At 43.4% G+C, this 14,873-nt stretch overlaps 1 pseudogene across 1 annotated transcript; it reads right to left on the reverse strand.

The window, feature by feature from the left end:
- Positions 1-12,364: 12,364 nt before the first annotated feature.
- On the reverse strand, positions 12,365-14,791 carry LOC125554199 (uncharacterized; annotated as a pseudogene). The gene is made up of 3 exons (XR_015599817.1): positions 13,844-14,791; positions 13,603-13,738; positions 12,365-13,173 (listed from the first exon to the last, which is right to left on the reverse strand). The product of XR_015599817.1 is annotated as an uncharacterized LOC125554199 (transcript).
- Between the last annotated feature and the right edge of the window lie 82 nt (positions 14,792-14,873).

The raw sequence follows: 14,873 nt of genomic DNA on the forward strand, positions 1-14,873 counted from the left end.
GAATTCTTCATGAAGAAAGGCTTCGAACCCGGTTCACTTGACCCTACTCTTTTCACTAAATATTATGATGGTGAATTGTTTGTGTGCCAAATATATGTTGATGATATTATCTTTGGCTGTACTGACCAACGTTATAGTGATGAATTTGCCTATATGATGAGTGAAGAATATCAAATGTCTATGATGGGAGAGTTGAAATTCTTCTTAGGTCTTCAAATTCGTCAACAACGCAATGGCATATTCATATCTCAGGAGAAATACCTCAAGGATGTACTGAGGAAATTTGGCGTGCAAGATTGCAAAGGCGTCAAAATTCCTATGCCCACAAATGGCCATTTGTGCACTGATGAAAATGGTATTGACTTCGATCATAAGGTATACCACTCCATGATTGGCTCTTTATTGTACCTATGTGCATCTAGGCTAGACATAATGCTTAGTGTTTGCATGTGTGCCCGATTTCAAGCTACATCGAAGGAATCACACCATAAGGCTGTGAAGCATATTCTTCAATATCTAGCTCACACACCAACACTTGGATTATGGTACCCCAAGGGCTCGGCTTTTGATCTCATTGGATATTCTGACTCTGATTATGCTGGTGATCGTGTGGACCGCAAGTCAACATCTGGTACATGTCATTTCCTCGGAGGATCTTTGGTCTGCTGGTCCTCGAAGAAACAGAACTGCGTATCACTATCTACTGCTGAAGCTGAGTACATTGCCACTGGTTCTTGCTGTGCTCAATTGCTATGGATGAAGCAAACTCTCAAGGACTACAGCGTCAACATGAAGAATGTGCCTCTCTTCTGTGACAATGAGAGTGCCATGAAGATTGCTCACAACCCAGTTCAGCACTCGAAGACTAAGCACATTCAGATTCGTCATCATTTTCTTCGTGATCATGTGATGAAGGGCGACATTTCTATTGAGCATGTGAAGACCGAAGAACAGCTAGCCGATATCTTCACAAAGCCCTTGGATGAGAAGAGATTTAGCAAGTTGCGGTGTGAGTTAAATATCCTATAATCTTCGAATGTTCTTTGAAAAGGACACTCATCCTAAAACTTTTGCAAAATTGATGACTTAGATGTGCAACACATGAAGAAACGTTTTTCTTCAATCAATAAAGAAAAACACTCTTCGTGTGAAGAAATTAACGAAGAATTTGATTCTCAGAACCCTACGATAATTGTACGCGGTGTCTGAAATCATCATTCTTATACGATGGGTCACGCCACCACCAAAAGTTGAAATTCCTCAATTGATCATATCCTTCAACTTTGCACTGTCTTCACTGTTTCTGTCGTTTTTCTTCATTGGCTATATATATATAAGTTTATGTCCTCTACAACATTCACTTATTGCTAATTCTTCAAGTTGGTTTTTCTACTAAGTGAATGTGATCGGACCCTTCCCCTCTATGCTATACTCAACCCAATCTGTTCACAAATTCTTCATGTGCGTTCTATTTGAAACTCGTTCAAAATCTTCACTGTGTCCTTGTCAGCTGAACTAATTGCGAACGGAACTTTAAAACCTATCTTATCTAAATTTTCGGCTTTGCCGCTCAAACCGTTCCGCATCCCACGATACACTTATCCATTCACCCACGATCGCACACGATCTACACCTCTCAGTACGTGGGTGACACATGTCAAGCGAATGAGAAGGTTCAGGGGCACGTTCGTCCAATTTCTTCGGGCGAATAGTTTTTCACCGTGGCTATAAATACCCCTCCTTCCCTTCCTCACTTCTTTTACTCCGCTCGACCTCTCTCCAGCTCGAGCTTCTCAAACCCTAGCACCGCCGCTACTTCATCGTCGCCAGTGAGGAAGAGCTTCACTGCCTCGACCTCGTCGCCGACGTACTCGCGCCGACCGTGGAAATATTCACTCCGCCGCCGTCGTAGCCGTCTTCCTCCGCCGAGTTAGGGCGTGGAAGATCTACACAGACGAACTTCACCTCTCCACTTCACTATTCGTCGTGTTCTTCATCCAGGGTAATTAAAAGTTACTTTTACTGCCCTCGTTGATTCGAATGATTATCTACAAAATCTTCAAAGGTGTTTTTCTTCATATCTTCACACACTAAACACCTCACAAGTCATCTGTTCTTGATTCGTTTCTCTAAGCATCATTTTTCCTCAAGATTCCTCAATTGTGTGGATCTTCGATCTATACAACTCTGGAACCTAAGACAAAGAACGCTTAGTGAAATTCTTCAAGACTCATCTGGTCAAATTCCTCAAACTTGTTTTTTTAAAACCTTCTGAGAACGCATATGACCTCTCCAAATTCCTTGCAACTATACTCTGTTCACAGGTACTCATGTCAGCTGCTGAATCACTAGGTTCTCATCAACTTAACTCATTTGCAGCGTTCCTCGAAGAAAAGTTGCATACTTCTTCATAGAATTCAATTGTCCAAATTCCTCAACTGAAGAAAATGGCTGACGGTAAGAAGCCACAGAAAGGAGGAAAGAGGCCTGAGGTCAATACATCGTTTCAGATCCCTGATGAAATATATGTTGGGTACTGCACACCTACTGAGGAAACCAAGAATGAGCGCAAGGTGCGCATTCAGAAGATAGAGGAGATGGGCTAGAGAGTTGAGGGAGTACAGATATGTCACTCCTAAGTACATGAAGAAATTCGCACTCAATCCTCCATGCCCAAGACCTCCATTGGCACCTGGCCAAATAGCTGATCCCACCAGCCTCAAGCGCGGTGAGGACTATCCTGACGAATGGGCCAAGCGCCAAGCCAAGTTGGCTAAGCAAGCCAGAGAAGCAGTGAGGAAATTCAATGAAGACTCTGCTGCTGCTGCTGCCTCTGCTGTTAAGCCGAAGAAGGCTATGTCAAAGAAGCATGCGCGCAAGCCAAGTGCTTCACCAACAATGCCCTCAAGGCCAAGCTTCTCAGCAATGCCCTCACGGCCAGAATCCTCAAAGCCCTCACGGCCAACTCCTCATGCTGCTCCTGCTCCCTCAAAATCCTCAGCTCCTCCAAAGTCCTCAGCTGTTCCAACAAAGTCCTCAGCACCTGTGCATCTTGCCTCGTGCCAAAGGAATGCAGGCATGTCCATTGCCTCAAGTGTCTCAGCTAGTTCCTCAGCTGCACCAACTTCCTCAACGGGACCCTCTCTACTGAAGACAAAGGCCACTGCTGGACGAGGTCCTCGCCCTATTCCTCAGAAGAAGCAAGTCGCCTTACAAGTGCCGTCTGATGAAGACGAAGCTGATGATGATGAACTTGCAAAAATCATCAGAGATAGGCAAGTCAGGGCCGCTAGAGCCAAGGGAACAGATGTGCCACTACTTTTGGATCCGAAGTTGATCCTTGAATACATTGATGTTTGGCACAAGGACCCCAACACTCCCATGCCTGATTTCAAGCTGACTCCTGGCCAAAGTCACATGCTGACTCACTTCATACAAGAAGAGAAATGGAAATTTGAAAAGGGGAGGAGGGTGAAGAAAGCTCAGTACAATAAAGAGCACTTTCTGAAGCAAAACATTCTGAAGCTTTCACCTGAAGAACTTGTTGCTCTCCAATCAGAAATCAAGAAACTGAGTGATGAATTTGATCGCTATTATGCTGACTGGCTGGGAGCCAAAGTCAGATTTGTAAAGATAACAGAACAGTTCACCTCCAATGTTGCAGCCCCAACGCAACAGGAAATTCCTCAGGCTGAAGCATCTGCTCAGCCTACTAAAGAAAATGCCAGCACCGCTGATGACAATCAGGCTGCTGAAGAAAATGTGAGTTGCAGGGCTGATGACTGCATTCCAGCCGCTGAAGAAATTGCCAGGGCATCCACTAGTGATGCGCCTGAAGAAAATGAAGAAAATCAACCAGATTCCTCTGCTCCTCCTCCGCCTACACCAACTCCAATCCTTCCATCTGCATCAGATGTGAAGAAGACCAAGGCTGCGGAGCGTGCAGCAGTGAAGAAAAGGAAAGCATCAGCTGCTTCAGATTCTTCAGCTCCGAAGAAGATGAAGCCTATGACAAGTTCATTTTCTAATCCCATTGATGTTGTTCCCATCTCAACCATGTCATCAAAGGACCTTGTTCCTTTTGGTGAAGAATATGAGATCCCTAGCGGATCTGATGAAGAAAATCATTCTGCTGCTTTGTCAGAGCAGATTGATGAAGAAATTGAAGTGGATACGATCCCTTCAACACCTATCATCTCCTCGCCCGTGCCTCAGTTCACAGCTGAAGAGGCCGGCGTTGAAAAAATGGAAGATGAAGATGTGGACGTTGGCTGCTCCACACCCATAATAAGTGATGAATTCTGGGAAATTCAGCATCCAAACTCTCCAATGTTCACACCATTGCAGCAAATACCTCAGTCCCCTGCACAAACTGTTCAAATGGGCTCTGAAGAAACTCACCCCACTTCATCTGCACATGAGGAAATTCCAGTCACTAGTGCTGAAGAAACTGCTGCTGCTGAACATCTGAAGACGCAGACTGCCACTAAAGAGGAATCAGAAATTCCTTAGCCTGAAGAACCTGAGATTGCGATTCCTGAGGTCGTGATGCAACTCACTGACACTCCTCTGCCCAAGCCAAAGGATCCATTCTCACGCAAGCAAAAGTTCAAGGTTGATGATTTCTTTGGCGAGCATGTATTCTTCGAAGACTACAACCCTTATAACTCTGCTCGCATTAGGAAGAGGCGTTTCTGGACTGCTAGTCAAGCATATTTCTATTCCTCAGTGTTGTTCAACAAAGAGAAAATCTTCTACCATGAGCATATTCCTCACATGGATATGGAATCTCTGTCGTGCTTCGCACCAGTCCTCAGTGTTCTTCACGATGCTGGACTGTTAAACTTTTGCTCTGACATATGCGATTGGAATGAAGAACTGATTCTTCAATTTTATGCAACGCTGCACATCACAGGAGATTCTGAAGATGTGAATTCATGGGTGCTGGACTGGATGTCTGAAAACACTCACTACACTGCACCAGCTTCTGAATTGCTTCGTGCCTTACCACTCAGTCCTCCCATTGAAGAAGCTCGTTGCATCTACAGTGAACCTGAGCTTACAAATCACTACATGCAGGTTCAGATGAAACCTTTGAAGTCAGGTTAGGCACCAAGAACCAAATTCCTCGTGAAGGAATTGCTTTATGTGCCCAGAACTGTCTATCGTATTCTTACAAGGACAATGAGTCATATCAAAGGCCACGACTCATCTGATGAGGAAATTGTTGGCATCATGAAGAATCTGGTATTCAACATCGTTCATGGCATTCCTGTCAATTATCACGATTTCTTCATGAGGACTCTAGCAAATGTTGCACTGTCTCCGTTTGAGCTGAAGCCTTATGCACCTTGGATTATGAGATTCCTCAGGTCAAGGTCTTCACTCAACTACAAAGCTGATTTTCAGAATCAACTCAGCTACTTGCCCCCAATTGAAGTCCTCAAGCAGACCTATTCCTCAATTGATGGAAAGGGCAAGGCACCAGCTGTAATAGATGAAGGCATTCGTCCATTGGATGGTCAATTTCGCAAAGCTGCTTCTTATTCCACCAATGATGACTCTGTCACACTGACTCTGCCAATGCACCCAAGTCCACTCCTCAAGCCACTGCTCCGCGTGTGATGACTGACCGTGAACTTCTACTTAGTCTTCACAAGAAGGTGGATCGAAATCACAAATGGGTTAAGCGTCAGTTTGGTTCATTTCTTCACAACATGACTGCTACACACAATGCAGTGAAGAAAAACCATTACTACCTCCATGAAGTCTTCGGTCGCACCTGGGCCATCCTGTCACATCTGTATGGTGAAGACGATCTGAAGAAAATGGGTCTCAAAGAAGATTTTGACTGGTCTGCACCTCCACCGAAGAAATTCAAGAAGGTCAAGGTTCCTTCTCTGGTGGCCAGCTCATTTTCTTCATCGTGTGACACCGATGAAAATGAAGACTTGGACGACACTGCGGCAGGCCCTACTACAACAAACGACCCCAACAACGCTGGCGCTCCTTCATCAACTTGATATTCTTCAGGGGTGTTAGTCCTCATATTCGATCATTTTGGTCATTTGATGACAAAGGGGGAGAATTTTGAGTTAGTCTTCAAGCGGGTCTTTCTATATGGGCATTTTTTTCAAGTTACAACTCTCGTTCTTCTGAGACTTTATTGGATCGAGTTGTAAACTTAAACCCGATGGTTCTCTGATACTCTTGATACATTTTTCTGCATGCTTATTCCTCGTTAATATTATTGCACGCATGCTGAATTACATCAGTCACCATATTTCATCATGCATTCCAAATTATTCACTGTTATATGTCAAATGCGTGTATGGATTACAAGATATAGGGGGGGGATCTCCATGATTCAACTCTTCAAGTGTGCATTGCTTCAAAAGCAAATTCCTCACTATGCACATCTTCAGGGGGAGTTCTTCTATATCTTGCAATCAAATTCCTCAATATCAGTATTTACACTTCATATGTTTATCCCCGTTGAAAACTTAACCTATATTGTCATCAATCACCAAAAAGGGGGAGATTGTAAGTGCATCTAGTGCCCCTTAGTGATTTTGGTGTATTGAAGACTTATAGGTTAAGGGACTAATGCGTTTGTGAGTGTACACAGGTCTATAAGTCTATGAGGAGTTTGAAATTTACAGAGAAAGTCGACCCCTAAAAATGAAGTTCTTCGACTGAAGACTTTGGCCTTCTGAAGACTTTGAAAGTGAAGAAATTGGTGTGACCTTGAAGACTTGGTATTCATTCGAGGAGCATGAAGCTTGAAGACTTTTGTTTTCGTAGTTTCATTTTCTCTTTCTTGAGTCATAGGAAACACCGTACTGTTAAAGGGGGTCGAGGAAATACTAAGGAAAAATTTCCATGTGATGCTCAACTCAAAATCCTACACCTACCAATCCCTTCGAGTGAAGCCATTGGAAATCTCATACAGTCCAGTCATATTCTTCAGTGACAGAGACGAAGTTCTTCTGGTCTCTGAGGAATTTGTTCTGACTGAGGAGTTAGGAATTCGCCAGTGCGGATTGCCTACACAGTGAGGAACATGATAGCCCTGAGGATTTTGCTACTGAAAATTCCGATCGTTGCTGTGCTATGCGCCAGCTGTCCCACAATATCTATCCACCTAACGGTCATATCATTGAAGGGCATTTATGTCTTATCATGTCGGGCTGCTCCCTAGGCTATAAATAGCCGCCCCCTACAACCACTAGCTGGTTGGCTGCTCCGAGAGAAACTGACACTTGTCATTTGAGAGCAACCCATCCTCCGAGGACTGAGCGAAAATCATCAAGTGAGGAAAGACCCAAAACCCAAACACCTACAAACCCCGAGTGATTGAGCATCACTGAAGAGATTGATCCTGCATGGACCCGACGCTTGTTACCTTTGAAGACTGTGCTTCTTCCAAACGGTTAGGCGTCATGGTCTAGAGCATCCAAGAGGAATTGTGGATCGCCGAGTGACCAAGTTTGTGAAGGTTTGGAAGTCGCCTGAAGACTTACCACGAGTGATTGGACGAGGTCTGTGTGACCTTAGTTCAAGGAGAATATGGTGAGGACCGGGTGTCCTAAGCTGCGTGTTCAGGACTGGGTGTCCGGGACTGTGTGTCCTCGAGTTTAAATACTCAGCCGCTCCAACCAGACGTACAACTGAGACAGCAGTTGGAACTGGTCTACCAAATCATTGTCTTCACCAAGCTTACTGGTTCTATTCCCTCAACACGTTCATTTCCTCACAACTGTGTTGTGTGTTTGTTCATATCTGTGTTTGAAGACTTTCACTGAAGACTTTCTCAATTTCCTCAGTTCAATTTCTTTAGTCTGTTTGTCTTCATCCTGTGTTATCTTGTGCTTACGCTTCCTGTACTCTGTGCCTGTCTTCATTTCATCATGATGACTATGCTTGTATTCTGTTATGTTTACTTTTGAGTACTTATTCTGCTGCTAGTAGTTCTTCGCTAAGGAATTTCCTCACCGGCAAATTCCTCAATGAAGAATTTAATAAAAATCGCCTATTCACCCCCCTCTAGTCGATATAACGCACTTTCACAGGTTTCTTTGTCTGAAATAAGTGTACCACTTGTTTATGAGGTAGACACTTCAGGAGTTCTTTTCCCCAATCCAGTGAAGCCCCAACCACAGCCTGTCCAAGTCATGAAGACATAGGAGAGCTCTTGTTTGTTGAAGCTAAAGGGCCCAAGTGAACCTGAGTTTGCATTGGACTATGGTAATGAGAGGCATGAGTATTTCATGGAGACAAACCAAGAGCAAGAGTACATTGAGAAGATGATGGAGCAGAAGAGAAATGAAGAGATTCAGAAGTTCAAGAGTAATAAGATACAAAGAGAGAAGTACAAGGCAACAAAAAGGAAACTCCCACAACTGCTTGCTGAAGAGTTCACTGATAGTGAAAGTGAGGATGAAGATCTAGTAGATAAGGACATATTAGCTAGGTTGGAGGCAATGAATAGGCATAGAGAAGATCCACTATATCACTTTGAAGGAGACATTGATGTAGAAGAGCTTTATGGACCAGATGAGGAGGAGGGGGAGGATGAAGCAAGAGAGGAAGAGGCAGGACAGGAGGAGCCAGTAGATGAGGGCAGGAGAGGAGGAAGCAGTGTAAGAGGTAGCAGCACAAGAGGAAGTCAGAGGAGGGGGAAGGGGCCAATAACTAGATCTCGTGCAAGCTTGGATCAAATCATAGAGCAAGAATGGGCACCTTCATCTGATGAGGAGAGCAACCCAGGTGACTTAAGTCGGGAAGAGAATGATGGGGCTCAGCTTCCACCATTTAAGCTACCAAATGGTAGGAAGAGTGGAGCCAAAAAGAATAAAATTAGGGTTTGGTATGATGAGAAGAGGGAAAACCCACAAGAACAATTTGTTAGGAAACTTTGTTTCCTAGATGTCCATCAGTTCAGGAGGGAACTTCTTACATTTCACATCTCACAAAACAGAAACTACTCATTTCATATGAACTGCTTAGATAGAGTTATTGTAGTTTGCAGTACAGATGACTGTCCTTTTTTCATAACTGCTTCCCAAATTGCACATGAGAGGACATTTTGCATAAATAAATTGAACTTGTACCACAATTGTCCTACTGTAGGAGAGATCACCAAAGTGACTGCAAGGTGGTTGGCACATGAGTGTGAGGAACAATTGAGGTCATACATAAACACACCAGTCCAGGCAATAATGGAGAATTTTTACAAAAAACATGGAATAGAATGTTGTACAAGGAGATCAGAGGGCACAATACACAAGGATAAGGGATTACCTCCAAGTTGTGCTAGATACCAATCCTGGAAGTAGATGCATTGTTACAACAAAGCAATTGAAGGCCCATCCTAGCATAAATCCTAGATGTCATGGCTTGTTCATGTGCCTCAATGCTTGCAAAGAGGGCTTCCTAAATGGTTGCAAACCCTTCATAGGTACTTGCATTACCTTGTGTAGTTTGTATCTTTTATGATGTCCTGGTACTAATGTGTTATGTTCTGATTTAGGTGTTGATGGTTGCTTTGTTAAGTTGACAACTGGGCAGCAAATATTGGCTGCAACTGGAAGAGATGGTAATAACAACATCTTTCCCATTGCATTTGCAATTGTTGACAAAGAAGACACTGCCAGCTGGTCATGGTTTCTAACCCAGCTCAAGTATGCTCTTGGTGGTGAGTCGGGGAAGTATGGCCCATACACTATCATTTCTGATAGACAAAAGGTAACTCACCCATCATCATTCTTATATGCACTAAAGTTTCACCATGCTTAGTACTGTCAAATAGTATGTTGTTATATTATTTTTAAACACTAGTTATTTAAACAGGGCCTTCTTAAAGCCATAAACAATATCTTCCAAAATTGCCCTCAAAGATTCTGCCTTAGACATATTTATCAGAACTTTCAAACAGCTGGCTTTAGAGGTGAAGAGTTAAAGAAGTACATGGATCAGGCTAGTTATGCATATACTGAGCATGGTTTTGATCAAGCAATGGATGGCGTGAAAAGAGAGTGTGAGGCAGCTTGGAAATGGCTTAGAAAGATACCCAAGCATACATGGGCTAGACATGCCATGGACAAAAATTGTAAAACTGATTTGGTTGTTAACAATATTAGTGAAGTTTTCAACAAAATGATACTTGATGTGAGAGGGAAACCAATTAAAACCATGGTTGATGGCATCAGAACTAAATTGTTAGTTAAGTTCAATGCCAATAGGACCAAGACTGAGACAACAAAGTGGCAGATATGCCCAACATATGCTGAAAAGCTAGAAGAAGCAAAACATAATGCCAGATACTGTCAGTCCATCAAAGCAGGACCTGATCTATACCAAGTTAGCAGTGGAGAAAGCACTTATGCAGTAAATCTGCAACTGCATACATGTGGGTGTAGCCAATGGGACATGACTGGGGTTCCTTGCAAGCATGGTGTTTCTGCAATTAACAAGGCAAAACTGCATCCAGAAGATTTTGTTAGTGATTTCTTCAAGAAACCAATGTACCAAGCAGTCTACAATCCAATTGTCTATCCTATGCCTGGGCCTGATTTTATGGCCAAAGACTGGGACCCCTGACATAGAGCCACCTGTTTTCAGAGACAAGCCAGGAAAAAAGCAGACAAAGAGGAGAAAGAATCAGTTTGAGAAGACAGCTCCCAAGGATACTTCTAGGATGGCAACAATAACTTGTAGCAATTGTAACTTGACTGGGCATAGGTACACTAGCTGCCACAAAAATCTGAAGCCAGCCCTAGCAATGAGAAGGAACCAACACCAGGTTAAAACTTGCAAAACTACATATTTTGCTTACTTATTTAATATTATGTTCTAATCTGTCTATGTTGTCACTGCAGGAAAACAGAAGGGTTGATGCACCAACTCGAACTCCATCAGCTCCATCAGCTCCTGCTGCAACTAGGGCACCACCAGCACCAAGGGCAGCTCCAACAGCTCCTGCTGCAACTAGGGCACCACCAAGGGCACCAAGGGCAGCTCCTTCAGCTCCTGCTGCAACAAGGCCAAGTTCATCTTCTACTGCTACTGATAGGCCTAGTTCATCTTCTGCTACTGCTGCTAGGCCAAGGGCAAAGAAAAACTTCATACCACCAAGAGTATCAGGTACTGGAAGATTGAGAAAGCCATCATACAAGATGTCTGAGTGGTTCAATTGTTCTCAGGGTGGCAAGAAGTGATGTGATGTTGAAACCAATTTAATTCAGCCTATTTTGGCTAGTTTGATGCATGTCATGTTGAAACCATACTTTGATGCATGTCATGTTGAAACCAGTTTGATGCATGTGATGGACTATGTAATGTACCTGATTATGGCTATGATGCACTATGTTACGATGATATGATATTGAACTTAGTTCTTATGATGATATGATGATGAACTTAGTTGTTATTATGTTTTCAAGAAGTTTTCATGATGTTATGATGATACGATGATAGACCCTAAATGATGATACCATGCCTTTTAGGGTGCCTCGGCGTCGAGAAACCCTAAATGATGATACCATGGCTGTTAGGGTGCCTCGGCATCGACAAACCCTAAATGATAAAACCATGGCTTTTAGGGTGCCTCGGCGTCAACAAACCCTAAATGATAAACCCTTAGCTTTTAGGGTGCCTCGGCGTCGACAAACCCTAAATGATAAAAGCTTAGCTTTTAGGGTGCATCGGCGTTGACAAACCCTAAATTATAAAACATTGGCTTTTAGGGTGCCTCGGCGTCGACAAACCCTAAATGATGATACCATGGCTTTTAGGGTGCCTCGGCGTCGATAAACCCTAAATGATGATACCATGGCTTTTAGGGTGCCGCGACGTCGAGAAACCCCAAATGATGATACCATGGTTGTTAGGGTGCATCGGTGTTGACAAACCCTAAATGATAAAACCATGGCTTTTAGGGTGCCTCGGCGTTGACAAACCCTAAATGATAAACCCTTGGCTTTTAGGGTGCCTCGGCGTTGACAAACCCTAAATGATAAAAACTTAGCTTTTAGGGTGCATCGGCGTTGACAAACCCTAAATTATAAAACATTGGCTTTTAGGGTGCCTCGGCGTCGACAAACCCTAAATGATGATACCATGGCTTTTAGGGTGTCGTGACGTCGAGAAACCCTAAATGGTGAAAACTTAGCTTTTAGGGTGCCTCGGCGTCGACAAACCCTAAATGATAAAACCTTAGCTTTTAGGGTGCCTCGGCGTCGATAAACCCTAAATGATGAAAACTTAGCTTTTAGGGTGCCTCGGCGTCGACAAACCCTAAATGATGAGACCATGATAATTCCTCACAAACCAACCCCTAAATAACACTTAAATACCACTGCAAACTGATCTTAATTAAAAGATTCAACAAACAGCATACAAACCAAGGTTCAGTGCTACAAAACTAGAGTTCAACACCGTCAAAGTTAACACATTTAAAGCTTTAGTCCAAAGCTATTACAAAAGACAAATGACCCACATGGTCAGACAACAACTCAACTTAGTCTTCATCACAAATAAACTTAATCTGGTGAAGATTCCTCTTGTTACTATCACCTGCTGTCTTGAGCTCAACAATGCAGGAAGCAAGAGTACTCTTCTCCATGGTCAACTTCTCCTTCTCTTTTATCAGCTCAGCAATGCAACTATCCACCTGACCCTTCTCTTTCTTTAGGTCATCCTTCTCTTTCTTTAGGTCAGCATAACAAATCTCCAAAGTCCTCTTATCAGAGCTCATCTTTTCCTTCTCTTTAAGATGATTGAACTTCAATTCCTAATGACAGTGGATTGAGCTACATGAATTAACTTTAACTGGTCATGAGCAGCCTTCCATTTTTTGATCTCAGCATCCTTTGCCATGCTGCTTTCCACACTGAATGTAATGTTCTCAGCATCATTCATCTGATTTACCTCAGGCAGGTTATCCTATGAATCCAGGAGGTTGTTCACATCTTCAACAAGCTTCTCATATGTCTCCTGCAACTCTTTTTTCTGTTGTGTGAGATTGTGTACAGTACATGAATGCTCCAGGCATGCCATCCTATTGTTATGCTGGCTATCCTCATACATAAGCCACAGCTTGTGAAGAGCATTCTGCAGATGATCTGGCCACTCCTCATCTACCCACTGCACTAATCCACAATTATTAGCACCCTGCAACAGAAAAATTCAGTTCAGTATATGCAATGAAGTTCCAGATTCAGTTATATGTTACAGATTTAGTTAAGTATATAACACACATCATCATTCTTATATGTTACAGATTCAGTTAATGTACCATATGCAATGAAGTTACAGACTAAATTAGTTACAGAAAAATTCAGTTCAGTCAATCCATCAAATTCAGTTAAGTTAATCCATCAAATTCAGTTAAGTTAATCTACCATATTCAATTAAGTTACCAGATTCAGTTAAGTTAATCTAGCAGCTTCGGTTGATGAAGAGTTATTATGAAGCCTACAACTTTGAACAGTAGCTCTGAACCCTAGAACCATGAACAGTAACTATGAACCCTAGAACATGAACAGTAACTATGAACCCTAGATGAATTGGAATGCTGTAAAGCTACAACTTCATACTTACTTCAGTGGCACATGCAATGAACCTTCTCCCAGTGCTTATCCCCTCAAATGCAACACATTTCCTCCCTGGATTCCCATGCTCGCACATCACCATCAAGTCATTAGCAGCACCCTCGAACAACAATTGTAGCTGGGATCTGGGCAATCCAACACAAACTTGTTCAAATCGAGCAGAACTAGTAGAACCCTAGAACACAAATGAGCGGCGGCCAGACAAACAGAGAACCAGAGAAGGAACTGACCTTGAGAGGGGAGTCGGGAGTGGAGATGTACTACGCGGCGGAGCCCTCAGTGCTCTCGCTCTCGCTCCAGGACACCATGGCGGCCGGCGGCGACTGGAGAGGAAGAGGAGCAGGAGGGAGCGAGTGAGCATGAGAGAACACAACGCGAGGTCGATCTGATAGGGCGCAGTCGGTCTGTCCGACACGAGCCGACCGCGTTCTCTTAAGCGAACGACGCCGTTTGCGCGACCGTTAGGCCACGTCGAAAGATTTTGGGCCCCACCTGTCGGAAACGTCCTCAACCACGCCAAATCACCTGTTCGGTGCTATCTGCAAAATGTTTACTGAATCCGCGGTGCATTTTGCAAAAAAAAAAAAAATTAGCGACCTGATGGTTTTCCGCAGATGAAACCTCAAATGTGGTGGTTTTCTGCTTTTCACTCCAAGGTTTGCCAGGCTCCGATCAAGGAGGAGCGATGACGGTGCCTTCAGCTTGCTCCAGTGCTTAGTCATTGCTAGGTAGTCCTATGAAACTTGATGTCTTTCTTTTACTTCCGGTATTCTTTGTACTACGTTGACAGTACCTTGACAGTTGATAAGTAGACCGAAAGTTTTTCTCAAAAAAGGCGTGGGGGTCATGGCGCTTGATCGTATTGGCCAATGTGTTGCGGCTTGTTCTGAGCACCTCGCTGCTGCATTGGAACCTGAATTGGCTGAAGCCCTTGCACTCCGCTGGGCAGTCTATTTGGCTCATGATGAAAAGATAAAATCGAACGTGGTCTTTGCTTCTGATTGGCTATCTCTTGTGCATCGGCTCAACTCCGTGACCCGGGATCACTCGTCTGCTGGTTCTGTTATTGCTGATATCGAGTTTGCAGCAAGGGATTTCTCTTCAGCGGCCTCCAAGCACGTTCGCCGACACCTTAATTTTCTGGCTCATGTACAAGTCTTGGATAAACTGAGTTAGTCTTTGTATTTTTCATTCAGTTTTGCTAAAGCACGTCTAGATGTGCCATAAGTATTACACATCTAAGTCCTATATCATTGATCT

This window comes from Triticum urartu, chromosome 1A (assembly GCF_056163025.1).
Source record: "Triticum urartu cultivar PI428250 chromosome 1A, HENAU_Tu73, whole genome shotgun sequence".
Lineage (NCBI taxonomy): Eukaryota > Viridiplantae > Streptophyta > Magnoliopsida > Poales > Poaceae > Triticum > Triticum urartu.